Below are 24879 nucleotides of genomic sequence, written 5' to 3'. Positions count from 1 at the left end.
GGCCTGTACACAATCTCATAATGTCATTTATATTGATAAATATTGTAGATGGCTATTTATTTTATTTTTGAAGGATTGCATTCTCGTTGAAGGCTTTTGAAGTATGAAAGCAATATTCCTTTTTCAATGAGCGTGATTTTTTTTAACCCGCCGTCTCTGTGCCCTGCCAGCAGAGGGCGCTTCCACAACATTGACACCGCGTCAGAGAAGCTTTTGTGGAATTAAAACCAAATGGCAAGGTTGGATATTGACTTAAAGACATAAATATAATCATTTAAAAATCCAAATTCTATTTCCAAAGCGTAAGGTAAGATTTTCTATGAGTATTTTGTAGCCCAATTTGAAACATGTGATCCAGAAGTGTCACCCTGTCGACGCAGTGCTTCCTGCTTCCAAACATGCAGCCACATGGTGGTGCTGTAGGGTGACACTTGAACGTGTTCAAACGAGTCCAATGAGAGGCTTCATTTATATTATGCATTTATTTTATTGCACCAATAGTGAATGGCGTGCTGCATTCAACCTCAATAACCTGATCATTCATTTATTTCTCCTTTTGGCTGAGCCGCCTTCCTGCCACCGGTCCACCAGCAGTGGACAGAACAAAGACAAATGAGGTAGCCTGGACTGCAATCATGTGTGTCTGACAAACAACAACAACAACATTTACAGCCCCTGAAAGGACAGGATACACTGAGAACGGCGAGAGAGAACACTGAGACCTGGGCGGGAATGGTGGTGTGAACAATACAGCGGGGTGGCTGCCAGGTTTTATGGTTTGAAATCCTGCTCCCAACCTCCCCCCACCGCCAAGTCCCTCTTCCTTCCTGCCATGTACTGTAGAGTAGTGTACACTTGGGCCGCTATGAAACAGCACGTGTTGAAAGAAGCCAGGCAGAACAATGAAACAATACGAGAGTGGCGGCGGCAGGGCGGGTAGAGCGCAAGAAATCGGAATTCATCTCACTAGGGGTGATTCACACCTCACATCCTTCGCCGGGAGGTGTGCTTGAGCCAGGTGGGCAAGTCAATACACGCATTGGACACAACATTAGGTTATGCTTGGACAAATCTTATTCCATTTTGTAAGAATATGACTCACCAAAAGAAGGCACGTTGCTTTGCTTTAAATCAGTTTAGCTTCATGCTAACAAACAACGCAAAACATCAATACTATTTTATTTTGAATCAGTGTGTTAGGTGCTAAAGTATTACAGAATGTGAGTACTTTTACCACCATTAATCCAAAAAGAATTGAGAGGGTACATCTTCCTTCACCTGTACTTGCCGACTGAGTACCGTCAAGGTTGATCGACATCCCGTCATGCAAGAGCACACAAGTGCAATCACGTAACCCGACACACACAACACACACACACACACACTTGGCAGAGAGGCCAGGCCGGTGCGTGTGTCCGTGACAGTGTCTTAACAGCTGGAGCCGAGGTCATCCGTCAGCATTGGTCTTGATATTAGGGCCGGCTCCCCGGTGGGTCATTGGCACAGATGACAAAGCTGTCTGAAGGAGTTATAGAGCTGCCAGTCTCCCCGTCTGCACGCTACCTCGTCACCTGACCTTCACCCAATCACAGGCCAGGGACTGAAGTGAACGGCCTGCTCGCAGCCCAGACCCGATACTCTCATTCTACTTCAACAAGTATGCAATCAGTTGAGTGCAAACTTCTCCCAAGGCTGAACAATCTAAAAATAAAATAACCAAGAAAAAGATGTATTCATGTGTGCAGATTGTTAAAAATGTGTTTTGCAAGTCAAGGTTGGCTGTGAAAAAAGAATCACTCTGAACAAACACACATTACGTTACGTTCTTTCTTTCAAGATCCACAACAAGTCGCTAAAGCAGAAGATGCTAGCATGAATATTAGCATGCCTGCGCTTGGTCACCACTCCAGACAACAATACAGAGGCAATCGGCATTTACAGCTCCAACTATATGGCGGCAATAAAAAACCGGGCAAATGAGGCATTCTGTGAGCCCCCCCGAGCCAGATGTTGAGCGAGTGTTGGGTGTAATAAGGCTTAATGAAGGGTTGGACTTAGCAAAGTGTCCGGGGCATGAAGGGGAATAAACACAACATAAACGAGTCCTAAAATTTAAACTTGCCAATCCGAAAGAATTGAACTGTTCCCGGCACCGTGGATAGTTTGTGAAATCGTAAACGATAGTGTTGTTTAACGGCCTGTAAGTATAAAACACGTATCGTGGTTGTAAAAGCTGCAATGAGAACCTTAAGGTGACAATGATGGGACACTTCCTGCACAGGGAGTCTGTCTAGTTTACAACTTCCCTCTTGTGGCGACAATCCAATCAAAATAACAAGTGTCCGGGTATGGAGTACGACAGGAGAGCGACCGAGACGTTTGTCTTGATTATACATTGATATCAATCAAAAAGAAAAGCTGCCGGCGTACATTGGTATCCCGTCTTAACGACTTGAATTTGTTCTGAGCTTGTAACTAGTTCTGGTGCGATATGGACTTAAATTGTTATCGCAGTATGAATTAGATCCCTTCACGGTAACGATGTGTTTCGTGATATAAATACGATGCTAGCGAACGTCACATGACCAAACCCAGGTGAGCTGTGATTGGTTATCTGAGCCCTTGTGCACCGTGATGTTATCAGGTGGCTTCTGCCGTGTACAATTGCAGATCAAGTTATCTTCGCATCTAGCATTCCGCGAGTAGTTTACAAGCAGCGGGCAGCTCATCCAACTCTGTGGTCAGACGATTGAGGCAAATATGATGACATCATCAATAAGCGTCATCGCAATTGGCCGGTATTCCAAAACTACGTAATTTTGGTTCACAATACAAAGCAACAAAAAATAAACCACTGTGATTTCTACACTAATGCTCCAAAATAAGCAAAACAACAGACCACAAGGCGGTGCCCAAAAGCTGCATGTCGTATTTTTGAGGTCACCGCCACAATGAGGAGCCATATGGTAAACTTATCGTTTTCTCTAGGAATGTGCATGTTTGGCTTTCCGAAGACTTTAATGCCGAGCTTAGCTTTTGGTATTTAGGGGAGCTTACTGGCTCCTTCGTGACCCTGAGATGACCCCATCTTATCAGCTTTCTGCTGACATGAACCATTTGATCTTGAAAGCAAGAAGTGAAAGTTGAAATCATTCCTTCTTTATGCAGTATTAATCTGTACTGTGTATTTTTTTAAAAAAAGTTAGGTCAAAGTCCTAAATACGTGACACAATTGCATGCTGTAGTGTTTTCTACAGTAAAGAATTAAAGTATGATGTGATAGTGGTGGCATTAAGACGTGGATTAAGTCCTTTTATACTCCCACTGAAGGTCCAGGTAACAAATCTACGAGCGGCTGAACTTTAAGTACTGCTGTTGCTGAGAGCTAATACTGCAAGACAAATCAAGGAAAGGTTAAGAGACGAGCGTTGTGGCACAGAGGTCCACTCACTTAAAATGATGCATTGCGATATTGCTTTCCGATTGGCCGGAACATTTATTTTGGGTGACGGCTGTTGGTTTACTGTGTCAGCAGAAGGCAGGAATCATCGGGGTGTGTGTGTGTGCTGTTTTCTGCAGGAGTTATATTAGTTGGTCAGACACTTTCTGGTGGTCCGGACTCATCATTATAATGGGCCCCATTATGGCATAAAAGTAAATAATTGTTTCAAGCTTTAGTCACACATGGAAAGTAAAGCAAGGGGTATAATAAATTGAGTTTAGTCTGTTTTTTTCCGCAAATCAAACCAAAAAGCGGTCCTGTATTTCATCACAATCAAAATGTATTAAAATATTAGTTGTACATAAGTGCTCAAAGATGTTGTTGCAGGATGAATTATTCAGAATGCAATTTGTTTATGTCGTCAAAATGTGAGATTAATTTTTATGTTAGCTGTAGTGCAAACAAATTGGCTAACTATTTAAATAGCGTTTAGTTGGTGATGTTCAAGTCACGCTCAGTCGAAGGGGTCTGCATATTACCGTTGCAAATGGACCTACTTTAAAATGCGCTATTGCGTTATTTAATCTTTAACACATGCTGCAATGAATTTTTTTTTTTTTAAATGAAACATGTTTTGGGCGGCTCGGTGGCGCACTGGGTAGCACGTCCGCCTCACAGTTAGGAGGGTGCGGGTTCGATTCCACCTCCGGCCCTCCCTGTGTGGAGTTTGCATGTTCTCCCCGGGCCCGCGTGGGTTTTCTCCGGGCACTCCGGTTTCCTCCCACATTCCAAAAACATGCTTAGTAGGCCGATTGAAGACTCCAAATTGTCCCTAGGTGTGAGTGTGAGTGAGATTGGTTGTCTGTCTCTGTGTGCCCTGCGATTGGCTGGCAACCAGTTCAGGGTGTCCCCCGCCTACTGCCCGATGACGGCTGGGATAGGCTCCAGCACGCCCGCGACCCCCGTGGGGACTAAGCGGTTCAGAAAATGGATGGATGGATGGATGGATGAAACATGTTTTAATTCTGAATTTTGCATTTCCTACTGATCAAGGCAAATGAATGTGCCGCTTAACCGACCGACCGGGTGTGAACTGACCAATGCTGTGCGATGGAGATAAGCCAGAGTTCCAAGTTGGACCCGTCCAGTTGACCGGGTCAAGACATCTGCGGTCAAACGCGAGCAAATGGCTCTGTTACTCAAGTCTCACGTTACCTCTGTCAGAGGAGCTTCTCAGCAACACCAACAACAATTAGACACACACATACACACACAGCAGGAAGTACCTCATCACAACACTGTGCTGCGTCCAAGAGCTGCTCCAAGTTTCTCGTCTCCTCAAGACTCACAATGGAAAGCGCAGAAGTGAACTATGTAATATAAATGTCATACAAGTCCACCAGAAGATATTTCACCACCAAAAAGGGGTTGTTGATACTGCACAGCCTGCAGGTCTTAATTCTTCATGTTCAAGTAAGTGTAAATATGATGGAAGATAAAAACGATAAATCAAGCTCAACACTCAGTTTCTGTGGGCGGCCTCTTTTGTCAACAGCAACCACAAAGTGTCACTCATCTACGGTGGCGGCAAGACGTCCTAGTATATTTTTTTTTTTTTTACATTGCAGCCTTGATAATATTTAAGTACTTGGAAAATGAGGAAATCGAACGCAACTCTGGAATAAAACGCAGATGATTTTCTTGCAATGTTCAAAGTGGAGGCATGTGGCCTGCGCACTGGATGGCTGCTGGGCTCGAGTATTGCAGGAGGGAGGAAGGTTGAAGGGGGTGCTGATGGTGGTCTGGATGACTCCAGTGTGTTGCCTTACCACTAGAGGGCAAAGCAGCTCCAAAAATCTCCAGTGACTCATGTTGAGCTGTGGAAGATGACCTCAGTCACAAAGGCCATCAAGATATGATACAACACATTAATAATAAGGAGAGCTGGCAAAAGTACACATACTCGTGCTAAAAAAAAAAAAGAGAACTATAAAAATAGAACTCATGTTTCTAAGAAAAGTATAGAATGTTCTCAAGTACAAAATATATTTTTAGTGTACACCAATTTGGAAAACCTGATCTACACACAAAATTCATTCTTTAATTAATCAAACACAACTTATGCTGTTAATTATGTTCATGTTGCATGTTGAGAACTAGCTCGCTAGTTAGCATTAGCTCGCCTGCATATTGACTTGACCTTTCTATATGTTGTGTTACAGAGCAAGCCGACATCTTTTTGATGACCTTTTAGAAAGTACATTGTGGTTGTTCCAAATCAGTATGCGTTCATGATTAGAAATTGATTGACAAGCGGCTTGTAAATAAAATATTATGTACATTATAGTAGCTGGTGCTCTGCCATGTTCCAGCGGGTCCCACCAGCACCAGGGCCAAGTGGGAGAAGGAATGCACAGACTTAATGATGCGCCGTAAATCAGAAGAGCCACACATGGATGCCGGCCTGCCATTGGGCAGCTCAGTGTTTCCCAAAGCCCAGCCCACTATGAACTTGAGCTCTGTGTGTGGAAACAAAGAAAGCTGATCCACTTGGAATCACTTGGCAAAAAGAGGACCCGCACGTTCTACGCTCCCAACGTTCTCGTGCCGTTTGCCGTTCACCTCCGCCAAGGTCGAGCGGATTTCAGAGGGGCAGCTCGGCCAGCGTAAAGGGTTGAAACAGAGTGCGAGAAGCTGTGACCCCCCCCGGAGGGTGACGGGATGCCGGCCGAGGGCACAGAGGGTCTGAGAACTGAGGCCGACTGACATAAGTGATTGCAGCTGCTGCGAGCTGCAGGCCTTGAAGTTGGCTTCAATAACATCCAGCCAAGTCAGACAGATGACAAGGTGTGAGGAGGCTTGTTTGGTTAAACCTCGCTGTAGGTGACAACTCTCGACTTGATGCAACACTGGAAAAGCAGCCTTATACAAACACTTTTTCCATCAGTTGCATCACTAAGGTCAACCAAATGTCACTAAAAACCATAAGAAAAAAATATATATATAAAATAAAAAATAAATCAATTTTCATTTTATTTTTATTTTATTAAATTATATTACAGTATTCTATTACATTACATTATAATCAAAATATCAACAACAACTAAATTTTGGGAGCATTTTGCTATGATGGTTAGAGACGTTCCTAAGACGGAAAAGTAATCCAGTTTTTAATTGTTTAAACAATATAGTTCCATCAAACTATAAATTGTCTCTCTTATATAACCCGCACGAACATCCCATATATCTACAGTATGCTGAGCTTCTGCATTTTATTTCCATGTCAACAAATTTTCCATCAAGCCAAAGTGAAAGCTGTTTACGGGGCAATGGTTTCGACAGTTCTGTACCAACTTGTACTAATGACAGCGGTGTTAATGATGTTGACACTCCCACCAGCGTCAGCCATGTTACAATAATGAGGGAAAGTAAATAGCAGGTAGCTGACAACGTGCTCGTTTCCGCTGCTACACAACTAATGATTCCTTTCACACCCATTGCACATACGGTACTTTACAAAGACGTCAGCACGATTATTATTTACCTTATTTGTATTAGTTTGAACGTTCTTAATTAACAAAAAGTTCCTTATTGGCATCACAACCGATGTCAAACATCTGCAACTTGCCAGCATCCTACATCCAAGATCAGATGTCATCACAAACACATCAGCCCGCTCAGTGAGAAGATCAAGCAAATGCCAGCAGTGTAACGAGAAGGAAGGAAAAGATTGAAACGGAAAGAAAAATGAGTGGTGCATATCCTGCGTTTTACCTGCTGCGCTCCCCCTTACGTGTGTTTCTGCCTGACCTCGCTCTGAACTCCAAAGTGAAAAATTCATTCACCTCAGGAGCGCCTGTACAGCATGCGAAGATTGATGCGCGTGGCAAAAGGCATGAGTAATGGTGTCAACACGCATCTCGGCACTGGCGGCCATTATTATCATCTCTGCCGTAAAATCGCACCGAGACTAATCTGATCTGGAAACAAACTATCGCATTCAAGTCAATGTGCATAAAATAATCTACAGAGGGAAGCTGTAAGCTCTCCTAGAAGCATCATGTGAACCCCCCCCCCCTCATAGGAGGAATGTAAACCTCATTGCTAGCAATGAAATGTAGATACAAAGCTGTCAAGACCTTAAATATTTTTCCTCAACCTGTATGATCACATGATGGCCACATTAGGCTTGTCTTGTGCTTGTTTTGTGTGTGTGTGTGTCACACATTTTTACAGAGCGAGGGGGGGGGGTGTAGAGCACTTCTATCAACACAGTGTCTAAGCAGGCCGAGGGACTTTTTGACCCTCTGGTGAACTTTCTGTGAGGTTACGAGGGTGCTGGAGGGGCGGAAGGTCAGAATGCATGCTCATCGCAAACAACTACACAGACGAGAACGCTCACATGACACCAAAGCTTATTTTTACAGTTCAGTCAAGTCTACAATTTGCGGGGGGGGACCGAGACCTACGGCGAACAGAAAATACTTGTGAGTTGGTCCTCACTATATACAAAACACAAACACATGTCCATGCCTACTTATATTGATGTTAAAGAGTAAGCTAAACATAGCATTGCCCTATCGAGGTTGTTGTGACGATGTGAAGTCAGCAGAGAGCTTTCGCTGAGTGCAGAAATGTCCATTTTGTCCTTGCGGCCACATGTGCACCTGCTGTGCGTTCGCCAGCTTTGAAGGTGACGCATCTGACAGGATCCAACATCAGAAAAAACATCAGGCATGTTTCTAGCTTTTACTGAGAAACACCGAGTTGATGAAGACAAAATAGGAATGCCCAAATGGATGCGTATCCATTGCAGGAAATGTAAATGACTTTACACTTCACATGGCTGGTCTCCTGTGTTTCCCCCCTCCCTCCCTCCAGAGGCCCCGGGAAATGCTGAGCAGCAGGAAAGCAGCACAGCAGAAATGACAGACCCTGGGGTGCTCCCACTCCACCGCAATGCAACAACAAGCAACCATAATGGCCGTTCTCGCTACTCCAGTCTAAATCTGTACCCACGTTTTTTTTTTTCATTCCCGATGTCAATTCATCGATTAATCAACCGATTCATTCCAAAAAATCTACAAGATGAATAAAATATCTTGGTCCATAGGGAAAAAGCAAAATATGGCCCATTTATCGGTCTTGTAGTTCTCCTCTTAACCACTAGGAGGTAAAGCTCCCCACAGCACAGTAAACAGTAGATGGCTGCAGGTCCTAACTGCAAGTCACCCTGATCTCGCCCAGCGGACCTCCCATCTTCGCCGTTATCCAGCAGCCTAAACGAAGTGGCTCACCTCTGCTTGATTATCATGATGTAAGGCTCCTCTAATTGGATTCTCCGCACAGTAATGCCTTATCTATTTTCCAGATTTCTCCTGCAGCATCTGGGAGATGTTGTCATTCCAGTGATAAACACCACTTTCGCTTGAGCATTTATTACTCGACACCGTGTGCGGTGAAATGGAGATAAATGAGCGCAAATCTCCTCGGCTCTGATACGCTACTATAAGCTTTCACCTCCCGTGCTCCCCGACGCTCCGCCGGCGGCCTCGCCTCCGCGTGGGAGATGCGGCGGCTAACAAATGACCGGGTAGGATTATACACTTTGAGCAAGAGGAGGGAATTGTTTTGGAAACGCGTTGAAGGGAAACTAATATTGACTGTTTGGCTCGTTTAGTCTTACCAATCGAAGTACTCGAATGAGGTAACTTTATTACTGGGGAGTGGGGGGGATCACATGTTGCAAAGTTTTGATTGGCATGAGTTAGAAAGTTGCGCCGGGTCAATTTCATTTAATCGGTATGATTTTTTTGTTTGTTTCTATCTATGCAAGTGATGTATAGTGACAGACAGAATGATTGAATGTTCTTGCACTAGAAGGCAGAAAGTCAAATTGATCGGTGTGTCCCACCTGTTGCCATCCATTTAATTTAGTGCTTGCGTTTGTTAAGGAATTCATGCTAAGAGAACTTTATATTGAATATCAATGGTAATGTTGGGAGGGCGGTAACAATTAGTTTTTCAAAGTCATTCAATCCTACAAAACCCTAGTCGATGATTAGTTCACCTCTTCGGGCTCGTGCGGTTTATTTGGCTGATTAGGCTCCCTGACAGCTTCGTGAAAGTGGATATTTATCTTGAACTCTACGAATATGATTAACTCTACCGGGTTATTGGGCGCCATGAGTGTTATGTGAGGAAACATACAAGGAAATGTATCTATTTCTTTGAGGATGGAAGAGAAATGCTTAAGCAGACAAGAAAGCGCTTACAGGCACAATGGAAAACAATCTTTCCAAGTCGTATTGGAAAGGAATAAAGAGCGAGACTTCTTGGGCCAACCTTTTACATGTGGGTGAACTCTGCGGTTAATACGCGTCTGCTATTATTTTGCCATCAGTCAGCTTCTCTCACCTCGCCGCTTGGGCTTCATTAGCATCCACAACGATCCGCACGCCCTCCGGCTGGAGCCGCCGGGAGCTGGACCACAACTGCTTTAATCGGAGTTTTATCGTGCGGGGTGAGCCAGGAGGCGACGTCAAGTGACAGAGCTTCTGGCTCTCAACCTGCGTTCCATCATGAGCTTTTTTTTTTGTAGTGTCTCTGACAGGTGGTGCCTTTAAAAATCAAGATGCGGCGAGACCCCGGAGGAAGTGGCCGAACTCTTGACCTCAGCTTTTGGGGGACAACTCGTGAGGTATTAAGTAGCCGGGCGTTCGACGAGCCGTCACGAATGGGCGAAACGTTGACGCACGAGCACCGTCTACGGCAAGCATTCGTTTGCGACGCTAACCTTGAGAGGATGTTGATGCAACAGCCTCCTACCGGTGACAACCCAAAACAAATAGCGACTAGATCATTTTCATAAAGGCATCTCCGAGAGGAATGATGCTTGACTAAGATGCATGTGGCTCCAAAAAAAAAAGCACACACTTTGTTTCTTTCACTTAGCGGCGCTATAAAAGTGTATGATGATATTGTAAAAAGCGGCGCGCACCTGTCTAATAGGTTTTTATTGATGCGCTTGTCAAGACTGAGCTTTATATTCATTTATTTGGCTAATTCATGCAAAAACCGCCCTATGATGGCGGGAGATGTAATAAAACGAACCATGTGGCGTGTATTGCAACACTCAAATGTTCGCTTTGGGTCTTGAGCTCACACAGTGTGCTAAACTTATTTGTAGCGCGTATGCCATTACGCTAGATGAAGACATATGGCTCTTTTAAGGCCGCTAACAATACCAATCAATAACGGCGAACGTCTCGGCTCCGTCACATTTCATAAATCATCGCCATTGTTTGGGGATGACAGTGATCGTTCTCCAAAGAGTCGCGGCGTGAATTCACGCAAATAATCTCAGTCTTGATCTCGCGGAGGAGAAGCGTACGAGCAGAACTTGATGGTCAGTGGGGTTCAAGATTCGGAGGGTTTGTAGGATGCACTTTTTTTTTTTTTTTTTTTTTGAATGGAGGAAATGCTTGCTTGCATGGCAACCGGCTTCCTCTCACTACAGTAAGCGATGATGGACATCAATGGAATGAATGGACTTACGTCACACGCCGTAGCTCGCGGACACATTCGTGCTTCCAAAGTAACAGAGAGGCTCTTCCTCACGTGGGCAAGCCAAGCACACTTCTTGCGAAGGTTAACATACGTGGGAAACGAGCGCGAAAACGCCGCCAGGCATCGAGAATGATCAGTCAGTGGCGGAGTTTTTTTTTTTTTTTCCCTTCTGCGGGGGTCATGACAGAGCAGCTAAAAATGACAATCCGAGAACCGAGATGACATTTCATTTAACGGCGTGATGACAGAATGATCCCATGACTGTGTAAGTGTAGCTGCACTCTGGCCTGGAGTGCTCCATTACTCTCAACTTAGCCACTGTAAAGTACGCCCTCACTGTATGGCCCATGGTAACATTGTACTTCTGATAGAATCTCGCATGTCATGCAAATATTTACGTCAATGCTGGAGTGTGAGAGCACATACTTTTATTCCCCTGTGGATGCTGGAATGATTTCTGGGGTCTTGTTTCCTTTGGCCACCAGCACAGTATCAGGGCCCTGCCCCGACTTCCTTTCAGAGACCCTGAGGATTGAGAAACACTATTTCATTTGGCCACACCTCAGGAAAAAAAAAGAGAGAGAGAGGAGAGAGCGAGTGAGAGAGAAAGAGAGCGAGAGAAGTCATCACATTGATCTTGCTAGAAATGCACATTCAAACAGCAGGCATTAGTATAACAGAACGTGATGAAACGCTTTCTAACAGCTTTGTGGAATTATAGGTCAACTTTGTTTATGTAATGTCGCCAGCAGGATTTAAAGGCAATGATTTACTGTGCAATAAATGATATATGCAAGTAGTGTGTTGCAACCCCCCCACCACTCCATGGTGAGGGAGGAGTCAGAGTACTGCACTCCCGCTTCCATCCACTTGCCTGTGGCTTTCCAGGCGTCACATTCTTGCACTTATCTTTATAGCCATTAGCGCTGTCAGCCTTCTCGCGTTACTGCTCAGCCTCACTCACCAAATTCCATGAATACCACTTGACAAACACACAATGCTGACTTGCAAACAAATTGACCTATTTGTATAAAATAAGCCAGAAATATATATATATATATATAATGTCATATATAAAGCTACAAAGTATTGTGTGGTAACATCTAACAAACTATAATTGACTCAACGTAGTGACATACCATTAACCGCCTATAGGGGGCGTCTGGCATCACTGTAGCCTTCAGTATATAGCAACACACAATCATGTAACCCTGCTGTCACCAGCTTGTAATTGCTGATGTTAAACAGCAAGTTTCAACTTGGGGAAAATAATGAACGTGACGTCATTTACAGGACATATACACCATGCTAACCGAATCCTATTGGCTGGATTCCAAAATCAGCCGCCCCATTCGTTTTAGCCACAGTGGGTCATCTAATCCTTCATTGTCACACAACTTTGGACAAATAACACAAAGGGATTTGACTCATCCCTTATTAAGGACCTCTCTAATCCTCTTGTATACACACCAGGTCAAATACTGTAGTCACGGCAAAGGTCAAAGGGATTGACCTCACAGAAAGTGATCTGATGCTAATGGGGGAAAAGCCAGAGAAGGGTTGCAACAGTTTGTCTTTAGGCTTAGGAGAAACTAAAGCTAGTTTAAAAATGACATAAAACAACAGTGATAATTCAATCATAACCAACAAACGTCACACGTACGCATATTGCTATTAGGCTAACGATATATTCATTTTCATTGGAAGGCTGTTGAAAGCGTAATGATGTTTAAGTGACATCAAGGGAACCTGATATTTTCCCGGCGGTTTATTTTTATAGAGGAGTGGCCATGAATCGGTGGAGTCGTCATTGCTGCTCAAAGTATTTGTTTCTCTTCTCTACAAAAAAAAAAAAAAACAGTTCCAGGAAGCAGATGATTGTTTGTATTCAAACATCCTCTGCATATCAGTGTTACTGCAGCATAAGTGCACCCCATGCACTACCTTTGGATGTTTTTTTTTTTTTTTTTTTTTTTTTGGTCTAAAGCATCTTATGATGAAGGATATGGCCAATTAAAATGTGCGGCCTGGCACAGCAGACATCGTACTGAGTATAATTGATTGTCATAGAATTAGCACTGAAGACAGACTAATACTGTCGGCTACACGAGTTTCCGCGTGCACGGACAGCTGTTTACGAGTGTTTCAAAACCCCGCCGGGAGGAAATCATCATTTTTCTCACTATGCCGAACGCTCCGCTCTGTAAAAAGTGGATGGGGTTATTCTCCATTTAATTTTCCCACCCCACTAACTGTCGGCTACACGGCGGATCGGGATAACTACACCGGTAATATTAGCTGTGTGGGACTAAAGCCATTCGAATAAACATTTGCATAATATAATTTCGTCATTGAGCAAATTAGGAATATGAAATGAAGCAATCTGGGAGAATGACCGCCGTGAGTAAATATGTTGTGATTTGTAAATGGCTGCATAAGTTTGTACTGACGCAAATTAGACGACACTACCGGTTGTCAGTCCGGCCGCTGAGCACAACCGGTTTAAAAGCTGAAATTCACGAGGCGAGCGATCTCAAGTGTGCAACTTCTGTAACAAGGCCTCTGGAAGGCGTATAATCAGCACAATGATTATTCACCGGCCACTCGTGCAAACTGACAGGTCTGAGTGATGCCGATGCAAGAGGGCCGAGCGGATGGCGCGCATCGGGCCCGTGGGGTCGGAAAGAAATGCCTTGGCCCGCACTTGGCCCGGATGATCTCTAATTAAGGAGGGCATTGGCATCAAGCGGGGGAGCCGAGATGTTTCATGAGCATCGTCAACATGCAAATGCTAAGAAGAAAGCACGAAAAGAATCTTATGAGTATGTATAAAAACAAAACAATAGTTTGGCTTTGTTTTGGTTGAGGTCGCTAAGGCAACACTGACTCTTAATTTTTATTTTTTTTACACAACTCCAACATGTATCTGATTCCAAATTTGCACTTTTTTTCTGCAAGGCTCTTGAAATTATTTATATTTTGTTTTCCTCAATTGAGTTGTACGGGTTATCAGCGACATGGATGGTAGAAAAAGTTTTAAAATTATTTATCTTGGTCTCTATTTTTTTTTTCTTTAACATCACCAAATTATGCCGTTTGAACAGAAGCGCGCACACTTTTGATACCCACTTTATGCAGCTTTTTGATGAATTAATCACTTGGCCTCTAGTGTAGAGGTCCTGTGCCCTGCCAGTGGCCTGACCAGGCAGTGAACTCTTGCATTCCTAAAAATCACGGTCATCCAGCCTCTGTAATTTGTCATGTTAGGAGCTGACAGTAAAAGGTCATCCACTCCCATCGCTGGAGGCAAGAAAAAGCACCAGGATGAAAGTGCACGTTCAGACCACGGCCATCCTAGGACTGGGATGCGCGCACACACACACACACACACACACACATCTTTATCTAATCTAGGCAACCTATCCATCTTGTATTTCCCACACTATCTGACTGAAGAAGTAGCAGCAAGTCCAACAAAAAGCAAGCCAGCACCTCATAATGAACTGAATACACGATTTCGGTAGCAGGCAGCACGATAGTGTCTGCATTTATAACGTGTGGCAGAATAACTCGAGTCACATTGTGTCTTTTCAAAAAGGATTTACGCCCGCCGCCTCCCTTCACATCTAAATCTAACATCTGTAGCGCGGCGCCGAGACACTCGCCAAGATGCGAAATGAAATATATCCCCTGCGAGAGGATGTTGAATTGAAGAGGAGACCACGTCGCACCACTCATCATACTCTTGTTCGCCGCGGTGACATAGTCGGCTAACGACGCCATCCGCCGGCTTTATATTTCATGTTGCGGGATAGTTGCACATTTAGTTTTGGAGCGGACAAGCTATCCATTACATTGGGCCACCTCTGACTCGGGCTCCAATAGAGAGGGCAGCTCCGGCAACGGCTCATCCATCATGCGCAATATCAATTGATTACAAAACATAAACAGAGCATCTTTGATATAAGGGGGACTGTCAGGGGGGGGGGGGGGGGGGGGGGGGGGGGGGGTTGAGGGGGCGGCACGGGAAGTGCACTTAGAGGCATCCCGCATGAATAGTCCAGCTTCTGTCTGCTGCCCTCTCGTCCCAGACTGGCATGGTTTAGCCACGTCCCCTTGCTTCCTGCAATTATTTGACTTCCGAAGCACAACACGAGCAGAGCCTGTAGCGTCGCGACATCGTGGGCTCGGCTCTAATGACTCTTTCAGTTCGTCTGTGCGTGGGCGGCCATAAACCTGTTCTGCTCCCTGTGGTGCACCTACAAAAAAAATTGCATACCAATATGGGGTTGAATGACTAAAGGTTAGTTGTAGTATGTGATAATGTGATGTAAGTGAGGTCATTTTTATATTATATTGATTCTGCACAGTAGAGTGGCCCGCAACTTTTATGGCGCCAAGACCGGATTCTCAAACAAACATTTTAACAGGCTAACATAGACACAAATAAAAACAAATGATTCGGGTCAAGTCATAAATGTTCTTCACGATAATATGTTTTTTGCAGAACTACTTATATTCGGATTAACATTGTGGAATAGGAATTAAGCAGTAAAATCCACAGAAAGTGAAAACATTGAAGAAACCGCTGTAGGCCACACCTCACAGCCAGACATTCACACACAGATCAACTCCAGATTCTGACATCACTCAGTAGGCCACGCCCCTTAAAGGCACGCATCTAACAAAAATATATCACAGTGCATCTGTTTACGATTGATTTTGCCAATTTCAAATTTTAATATTCCCTCCCTGAATCTGCAGGAATCCTTTCCTTCTGAATCACATCCAATACATTAACTATGCACGAATTAAAAGCTCTAACATCATATGGAGCAAGTGTAGTTTGACTGAAATATGATCAATTATGGCGTTTTAATTTCTACCCAATGGCCTCCCCTATCTCTACTTATATTGCAATCCTCTGCTGGTCCATGCGGCATTAGGGAGGCGTCATTAGGGAGAAGCAAGCGGCCAGGCGGCGCGCACTCGGGCAAATGGAAGTCGTAAAGCGGCGCTGCTCGAGCAACAGACGTTACACGTTGACCCTCCCCATCCTTCAGTCGTTGCAAACGGCTGACGGCCGACCAACCGCAGGCTTTTCAAACTCAATTTCGTCCCGCATTAATTATTCCTCTAAGTATTCTATGCCCCTGACGATATTGAAATTCATAAATGTATAAGGTTAACGGAGGCGAGCATTCCAGGCTACACTCGCCAACCAATGTGATGATACAAATCCCATTTTACGGTAACTACCTAATTAGGACTAGCGAGCTGTGCACTGTAAGACTCATAAATCTGTGTTACATCAGACAAATTCGTCCCGACTCCTCCCGGTTCACGACCAGAGCAAGTTCAGAGTTTTATGATGACTCCAACTTTCATTATCTTTCATTTTACATTCATCGATTCGGCGGCACTAAAACACCTCCGTGTTTATCGACATACATCTCGAAATGATGCGTTGAAATGAATCCTCTGTGCTACCAAATTGAATCGGTAATTGTCTTTTGCTTTCCTTACGTTAATTGGTGTGCGCGCCATCGTCACCTTGAGCTTTTAATTGCGTGGTACATTTATGCAATGACAATAAATGAATCTATTCCAATCTAATCAAGGCATCAGTCCTTCGGAACGTTTAATGTTGCATTCATGATTAAAATCTAAGCGGGCTGTCAAACATACATGACTGCAGCTTCAGTTTCAGGGTGACCCCGAAATACTCTCCGAGTCTTTATCTCAAGGGTTCAGATTTGCAGCCAGAGGGGCCGGTCATTGTCCATTTGAACCCCTGACCCTTGGTCCAAAAGTTCAGAGGTGCAGACGATACTTTGGCACTCAGGTCAAACGGGTCACTCACAGGTAGCTGAATTAAAAAGTCTTTCCAAAATGAAATGGGATAGATGTGATTACCTGGTTGAACGTGGAATCAATATTCATGAGGGCTGCAACTAATGATTATTAATAATCAATTCGTCTGTCAATTATTTTGTTTGATTAATCGGCTCTAGAAAATAACATGTTTGAATTGTTCCAGCAACAGAGCGGGTTGAGTCCCTTCCCTCGTATATGCGCCGCCTGCGGGGGGAACCAATGTGCACAAACGGTGAAGGGCTTGTGACATTCACTTACGATAGAGGACATCGCTTCACTGGAGACCTTGCAGCAGCCATACAAGGCAGGCAGAACGTGGCCAGATGGAACTCGGTTAAATTGTCAACATTTCCCCAAAGACCAACCGGCAAAGCCAGTTCGACAATGTGGGCATATTTTTTTTTTTTTTTTGGGAAACTGACAAAAAGCTGTGTAAAGTGAGCGCAGTGGAGTGGCTCGCCTGGGAGGATAAAGGTGAGAGCGGCTGTAATAAAGCCGTATGCCCACTGTTAAGAAATGAAATGAAAAGCCATCACTGTGATCCATCTTCATTAAATAATTTCCCCTCTCCCTTGCTTGTGAGGGTATCTTTTTTCCGAGGGGTCGGGTGCTCCGCCTCTCGGGTACCGGCCGGCGTGTTTTTTAAATACACTGTAGAGCCAGCACGTATCGGACAGACGGACGCCGGTCGCGTGGCGACTGGCTGCCGTTCAACTCTTGGAGGGTTTCCCATCACATCAACACCCCCCTCTCTCCAAGTGATACATCGCAATGTGACAAATGCAAATGGAGGCATTTAGGAAAAGCAGTGGGGAGAAAGACTGCAACCATGTTGCTAATGCGGACGCTCAGTGCCAAAGCAAATTGGAGGTTGATGTCAGTCACCTTGTTAAAGCAGCGTGACTCACATTTCAGTCCCGCGACAATATTTTTTTAGCCCTAGTTTTGCACCATAACAAAATTGACTAAAAACTGAAAATCCAAAAAATGAATAGTGACAGCTTCTCGATCTGTGCCATTTCCAAGGGAAATTAAACCCAAACCTATCAGATGGATCGTCTTTCTGTCGAACTTGTAATTTGTCTAAATAAGAAACTCTGTAATCAATCTTCAAGCTCCTCTGTTCGGTTTACAGCAGTAGCCACAAAGATTCCCCTGAACGCCGCACAACAAATCTCTTCTCACGTCAGAAAGCACAACAGGTACTGACGTAGCTTTGTCAGAATACAAATAACTAAAAATGGCACCCCTCATAATGTATTATGCAAAAAACTCACCGAGCGCTCCCACCAAATAAACCACATTAACCAAAACAATATCACAAATATCACAACACTGCTTCGTCTTTTTATACCATCGAACGCAGCTTCTTTTCAAGCATGTGCTTTGCGCACGCGTGTAGGTTTTATGCAAATTGCCAGGCGAGGTGATTAATTCATAATGCGTTTCAGTGCAATTGAAGGCAGCGGGAAGTGATCAAGGGCAAGGACATTATGGAATGGTACACGCCGCATAGGGTCGGCGGCTCTGCTTGCTCCACTCTGTACCTCAGCACGACAACAAGCTCATTACACGGAGACAGAACACCTCCCCCACAGATCATGAACAACATTCAGTGTGTGTAATTTCTTCCTTCACATCATTCTTCATCCAACCGAATCAAGTATTGATCCAGCAGCACTACGTCTCATATCCATGCGCAATAATTGTAGCGTGCATGCAACGTGTCAGATCATTTTGTTTCCCCAAGACGCAACATATGCGCTGCAATGCATCATCGGCCGCAATTTAATAACAGACTACAAAGGAGATGACTCAAATGAGTTTGAAGCGCTTCAAGAAATAAGGCAAATAGTTATAAGATGAGCTAATATTGTTTTTTCTTTCTTTTTCCTGTCTCTCTTAGTCACTCGCGTGCAGGCAGATGAGAACTGCAGGCTATAATTTAGTCTTCTGGAGAAATAAAACAGAAGAAGTTTTTGTTTTCAGCTACGGCTGTGTTGTATGTTAAAAAAAAAAAGAATACAATGTCTGACAGCTTTGGTTAGACGTTCTCTCACAGTAAGAGAAAAAATAGCAGCACCTTGATGACAGTCACAGCTCAAAACACATTTCTCCATTGAAATGAATAGAAATGCCATTAATCCGTTTCGAACAAGAATTATAAACAATAGCACTCAATCATAATATCAACATATTATATCATCAAAAGTTTCTCAAAGGTAAATATTTGCACATCCCCTGTCATGTGGAGATATTCCGTTTTGTTTTTTAGCAAGGAAGCTCAGGAGTGAGACACAAAGCCGCAGTGGCAGCACTCATAGCTTCAGGTGACAAAGCGTTGATGATCGTAGCGAGGACAATGCCCTGCATGTGTCAAACAATTGGCAAATAATTTATGTCATCTTTTCCACTGTTATTTCCGTGGAGGGGCGCTAACCGTGTTGCCAATATCGAAGCTCCTGCAGGGCTGAAGGCGAAGCCGCGGATGTGCAACAACAAGACGGATGGAGGGAGCAAAGAAGAGCGATTGTGCTGGGGGAGGGGAAGAAGTGCCAGGCTCAGCTTTTTTTTCTTTCCCCCCCCCCCCCCCCCACGCCCTTCTCCCTCCTCCACTCGGCAAGGAGACAAAACACACGCGTGGCCGTCATTTGTCCGACATCTTAGGTGATGCGAAGGCCTTTCTCTCGCCACGCCAAGCCGTGTGGCAGATGATGTATGTGTTTCTTCAGTCCCGTGATTACTAGCACGGAGCCGCAGAGCGATGCTCTTCACCTCATCAGTTCCACAGGCTGCGCCGCGAGGTGGCTGAGGGATTCGCCGTGAGATGCCTTCTGACACGCAGCACAACCGGGGCGGAGCGGCGTGAATATTATACAGTGCATTTCACCACAGCCACCCACTGTGAACAGATCAATCGAGGTGGATGAGGTGAATTACAATTTTAATAGAGTGCCTAGGAGCAGTAATTAAAAAGAATGATTATATTTTCCCTAAATGTATGAAAAAGTGAACGGTCCATTGGGGCGGTGAAAAGCTGCTTTGCTCTAATGTTTAATGTACGTTGCCTATTTGTGTCCTTTGTGGAAACTTTTGATGCTGAAAAGGAGCTAAATGGACTTGGCTAAAATAAGCTAAGTAGTTGTTTTAACAAAACTTGGTAGGTGTGTATGTTTTGTTTAATTTTTGCCCCATTTTATTTATTTTATTTTTTTTGTTCAATTAATACCTTTGCAGCCTTTTACTAGAAGTTATTTTGAAGAAGTGCAAAGCGCTGTCAGGCCATCACGCAAGGCAGTTGACCTGTAAGCAACACTGACACCTTTTCTACCCACACCCATTCATCACTGCCGCCATGTATGTCCAACATTCATATTATGTTTCGCGGCATTTGAAATACCAGAGCCCCGTCGCAGTCTTTTATGGAATGCGGGTGAGTCACAATACAAGACGTAGCTCATCAAAGTAGATCGCTGAACTTCAAGCAACTCAACACCGATCAATGTGTGTTGCTTTTTTTTTTTTTTTAGGTTAGCCAATCTTCAAGTGTAATGCAAAACAAATCCCTGTTCAAAGCTCGATTGGACATTGTTCTTGATTTATACCCGACTGCAATCTGTCTGACACAAAAGAGACTCTTGCCAAGTTGAACTGCGAGACAGGAAGGGGATGTTGTCATTTGAAAGTTCACGACTAAATCTTCCTCGCCAAGCTTGGACTCATTTAGCGTGCTGTGGACTGTCTGTCAACAAAATATCTATCTGTCTATCTGTCATTGTTCACCCAGAGCGAGAGAGAGAGATGTTTTTGTAAGGTGACCTGGCCAACTATTTTGTGTCAACTGGTGTCAGGCTACAATTGAAATATAGCAAGCAGCCTGCCTTCAGGCTCAACTCCAAAGCGACAACCCTTGTGTCCCCAAAAACATCAGCAAATATTCCATTTTCAAAGGGCTGGGCAACATAGCGCTAATAAAAATAGATTGCGCCAGTCCAGTAACTGGAAAATATATTCACCTTCAATAAAAACGGGAACAGGTTATTTTAAAGGACCAAGTCATCAGTATCGCCCAAGCAAAGTTTTTCTTATTATCCTTCTTGCCTTCTGGATACAAAGCAGGCCATCCAGTTGAGTGAGTTTCAAAATGGGATGCAGAAAAACTCATTAGGTTCCCCGTGAACCTCCCTCAGCTGTGCTTGAGCTGCAGCAGGTTAAGTGTCATTCAGAAATTAGCATTCTCCCGCCGAAGCGCTGGACGTCACGTCGGCTGTGACCGTTTTTTTTTTTTTTTTCTTCCCAACTACATTAAACAAACCCTCCGAAGGCCTCAATGATGCATGCAATCTTAATTTTTATTACGGCAATTTATTATGCACTCCCCGAGCTTATGACAGCACTGACTGTCATTAACAGATTAATTATAATTTCCCCCCCATGTGCTCTGAGTTAAAGAGAAACGAGAACACATGCGGGCGTCCCTTCGAAACACGGAGAGCCGGACAGCCGTGTTCCGACATTCCACCCGCTTTCTTCTTCTTCCCGGGACTAAATGAAAATGAAGGAAGCGGGCTAGCCTGGAGCTACTGTGCATAACAAAGCACTCAGACACAAGTGATGCACTTCAAAAGGACACCACCACCAACAGCACTTCCCAATTCATCATGTCAACTCCTACTAGCTTCTTCAACCACTTGCAGCAAATCCCTGCCCTTCAACCGCGCGCACACGTTGACCCTCTTGTGTCTTAAAACGAGCAAGAAGAAGAAACTTCTACGTGATCATATTTCCTTGTCATCTCGGGCCTACGGTGTAATCTTAAATGTCTCTTGCAGAAAGACACAGTGGTCTGTCTCGACCTGGAGAAAAATAACTACAATTAGATTCACTCCAAACAATAACGCTTAGCTAGGAGGAAAGCTACAAGAAAATTTCGTTGTTTGACCTGTTATATCGTATGATTTTAAACTTTTCTGCTGTTTATTGAAACACATAAACTCACACAAAAACTCAACTATGTCGCATGCCAGCCCAGCAAGGCCCGCCTCTTAAAGGCACACCAATGTACAAACGCTACCACAATTTCTATACATTTTCCACTTGCATTTCTTGTAATCAACAATCACATGTAATTTGACAAACAGTAATTTTAATGCAGACATTTTCGGTTTGAATAAGAGTTTTTGTTACTTAAGCACCTACGTCACTTTCATCCACTAGTAAAGAGCAACGACAGTTTCAGTCACTTAACAGATGGCTGAATAAATGTGACGTTAAATGCAAATGGAACCCCGTTCTGAATACAATACATTACAAAAACAACTATTACAAGACACAACACATCAATAACGATATCAATTAGCCGTTTCTCTCGAAACAACCAGGCAACAAACAGATAAAACGGAGCAAACTTACCCGTGAAGACACGTCGATCACGTTCATAGTTGAAATAGAAATACCAAAGTGGGCCAAGGTTTTAAATATAACATATAAACCGTGAAATATACTTTTAAATACTTTAAAAGCCCACACACAGAACGAATGAAAAAGACGTCTTCCACTTCCGGTTTGCAGGATAACTCTCTTTTCCTGTTGGACCATTTCTGTCACCCCATATTGACCAAATGACGTTGGCCTGTCGCCTGTCGTGTTTTTTTTTTTTTTTAAACTATATATTTAAAAAAAAAAAGAAAAAAAAAAGTATATACATACATACATACATACATAATATATATATATATATATATATATATATATATATATATATATATATATATATATTCTTACTTTCAAACCTTTGAAATAGGTTCATAGAGCGTCAAATTCAGCAATTAGTTCACGCAAATAAACACGGAATTCCGTTTGCTCTTAAATGTGACATTTTTATTAATGAAATGTAATACTTTTTGCATTATTGCTTTGCTGCCTTTGGAGGTGAACGAAAAGGGAAAGTGAAAAGGTGACATTTGCAGTGCAAATAAAGCGAGCGTTTTGCTGGCTCAGCACGTTGCGAGGATGTGACACCACTCCCTGGTTTGTTGCATGAAAAGTTCCATTTCTCTCCACAGCCACTGGATTTATTTTTATGCAAATGAACATTTTTTTTTTATGACACAACACTTCATTCTCAATTACAGTCAATGAAATCAGACTTAGCATTTGCACTCAATAAGACCAGTTACTTCAAAATAAAGTTCCGAGGTCTGTATAAGGTTCATTTTGGGAGAAAGAGGCCCATTTAGAGTGATTTTCACCTCCGAGAACGGCAAAGCAAACACAGGTCAAGATTAGTGCAGCAATTTCTCTGATCATCAAATAAGTAGCTTTGATTGGTTGATCTAATGAATGGCGTCAATCTCAAGATTCAAGATTCAAGAGTTTTTTATTCGCCATGTTTGAGCGTGCCAAACAAGGAATTTGACTTCGGTAAATCACAGCCTCTGTTCAACATTTAGGTGACTAACAACAACACTCAGGACATGTGAAGAACGAAAGATGTTCTGTGAACCTGCGAACCAAACGTAAAGGAAGCAGGAACAACCTGCTGACTTCTTTTTTTTTTTAAATATGTTCTAAAACTGGTGACTTCATTATGTGAAAGCAATCTTTAATGCTTTTTTATGAACTTATTTTTATATTTCCTATGGATTCTACCTTCTTGGGCATCAGCTAAGGTGCATTTCCTCTTCCGACATGAAGTGTCTTCTTTGGTGAGTTTGCTCATTTTCATTTGTTTGTTTGATTGTTGGTTGTTGATTTATTGTACTTATTGTTGAGATCGTTCATTGAGATGTGACAGCAAATTTTTTGTAAAATGTTTGTATGAAACCTGTTGATTGCTGGTTTGAATCAAGCACTGTTTTGGAATGTAGCATGTAAAATCCTTCACTCACATGATGGATGATGACAGAAATGAATACCTTCACCCGCCGTGGTGTCCATAGTAATGTATTTTGAATGCAACTGACTTTTCTAATTTTTCCGACTAAATTTATAAATATACATTAATTGGAGCAAATTTGTTATTTCGTAAGTGTGTGCATAACTGGTTACATTTGGTATTGTTCAGGACCAAGAAAGTAGCGCTTTGACGACCTCTATATTAGAAGTGTTCCAAAAGTCTTGAATGCATCCTTTTGTAATCGGAGTAAACAAATAGTTGCTTGTGTTTACAAGTGAGCAATGAGCATCCCTCCAGTCTTTTCGCGTCTGATGTGTTGTTGCTTTTGTCCCAGTTGTGGCCTGGAGCACTTGCAGTGCAGAATGGCAGCAGGACTTGTCATGCATTGTCAGCATTGCTTTTCTCTGAAGTTCTTGAGTGTAAATAAAGTCACTGAGTTGATGGTTTGTTTTTGATGTGCATTTTTTGTACAGGTTGTTTTAACACGGCCAGCTGACCTAGAAATGCATTCTGTCATTTAATGTTGTCATTCAGAAAGGTTTTGGAAACATCTCTCGAATTGCTTTCTTTTTATGACGCAATGTGTAAGTAGTATAACAAAATTGTAGAATCAATTAATTTCTTTAACTTGCGCAGACTCATCTATCTTATTTCTTGCAATGGACTATCTCCGAGCTAGCTAGCTAGCTACCTAGATAGATAGATAGCTAGCTTTTGTAAATGGTATTAAGATGGCTAGCTAACTAGCTAGCCATCATAATTTCATTTACAAAAACAACTGCAAATTTATGATTCATATCCAGTAACTTTAACAAGTAGCGTATTTAAACTGTAGTTGACAGTGGCATAGATGTATCACACTGAGGTGTTTTTAAATGCAATTTCTTTGGCAAGAGAGTCGATCGGTTTAACTTCTATCTAAGCGGGCCACACAGTGACACATTGATTCAGCAAGATAAGACGATCACAAACTTGCCAGTTCCCGCTTCTCACAGGAAGGATCGTCAGTACTCAAAGTAAATATCACAATGACAGATTGATACATGGGGACGCCAGACTATGTTGATAGTAGCAATCTGTATGGAACGTGGGC

The 24879-nt window shown here is 43.2% G+C and overlaps 1 long non-coding RNA gene across 1 annotated transcript; it reads right to left on the bottom strand.

The window, feature by feature from the left end:
* Positions 1–4513: 4513 nt before the first annotated feature.
* Positions 4514–22491, bottom strand: LOC125973427 (uncharacterized). The gene is made up of 3 exons (XR_011087279.1): positions 22301–22491; positions 11438–11536; positions 4514–5319 (listed from the first exon to the last, which is right to left on the bottom strand). It is a non-coding gene; the product is annotated as an uncharacterized lncRNA (long non-coding RNA).
* Positions 22492–24879: the final 2388 nt, after the last annotated feature.

This window comes from Syngnathus scovelli, chromosome 8 (assembly GCF_024217435.2).
Source record: "Syngnathus scovelli strain Florida chromosome 8, RoL_Ssco_1.2, whole genome shotgun sequence".
NCBI classification, from domain to species: Eukaryota; Metazoa; Chordata; class Actinopteri; order Syngnathiformes; family Syngnathidae; genus Syngnathus; species Syngnathus scovelli.
Note: the sequence above shows the minus strand (reverse complement) of the source record. Positions and strands in the feature narration are given on the sequence as shown.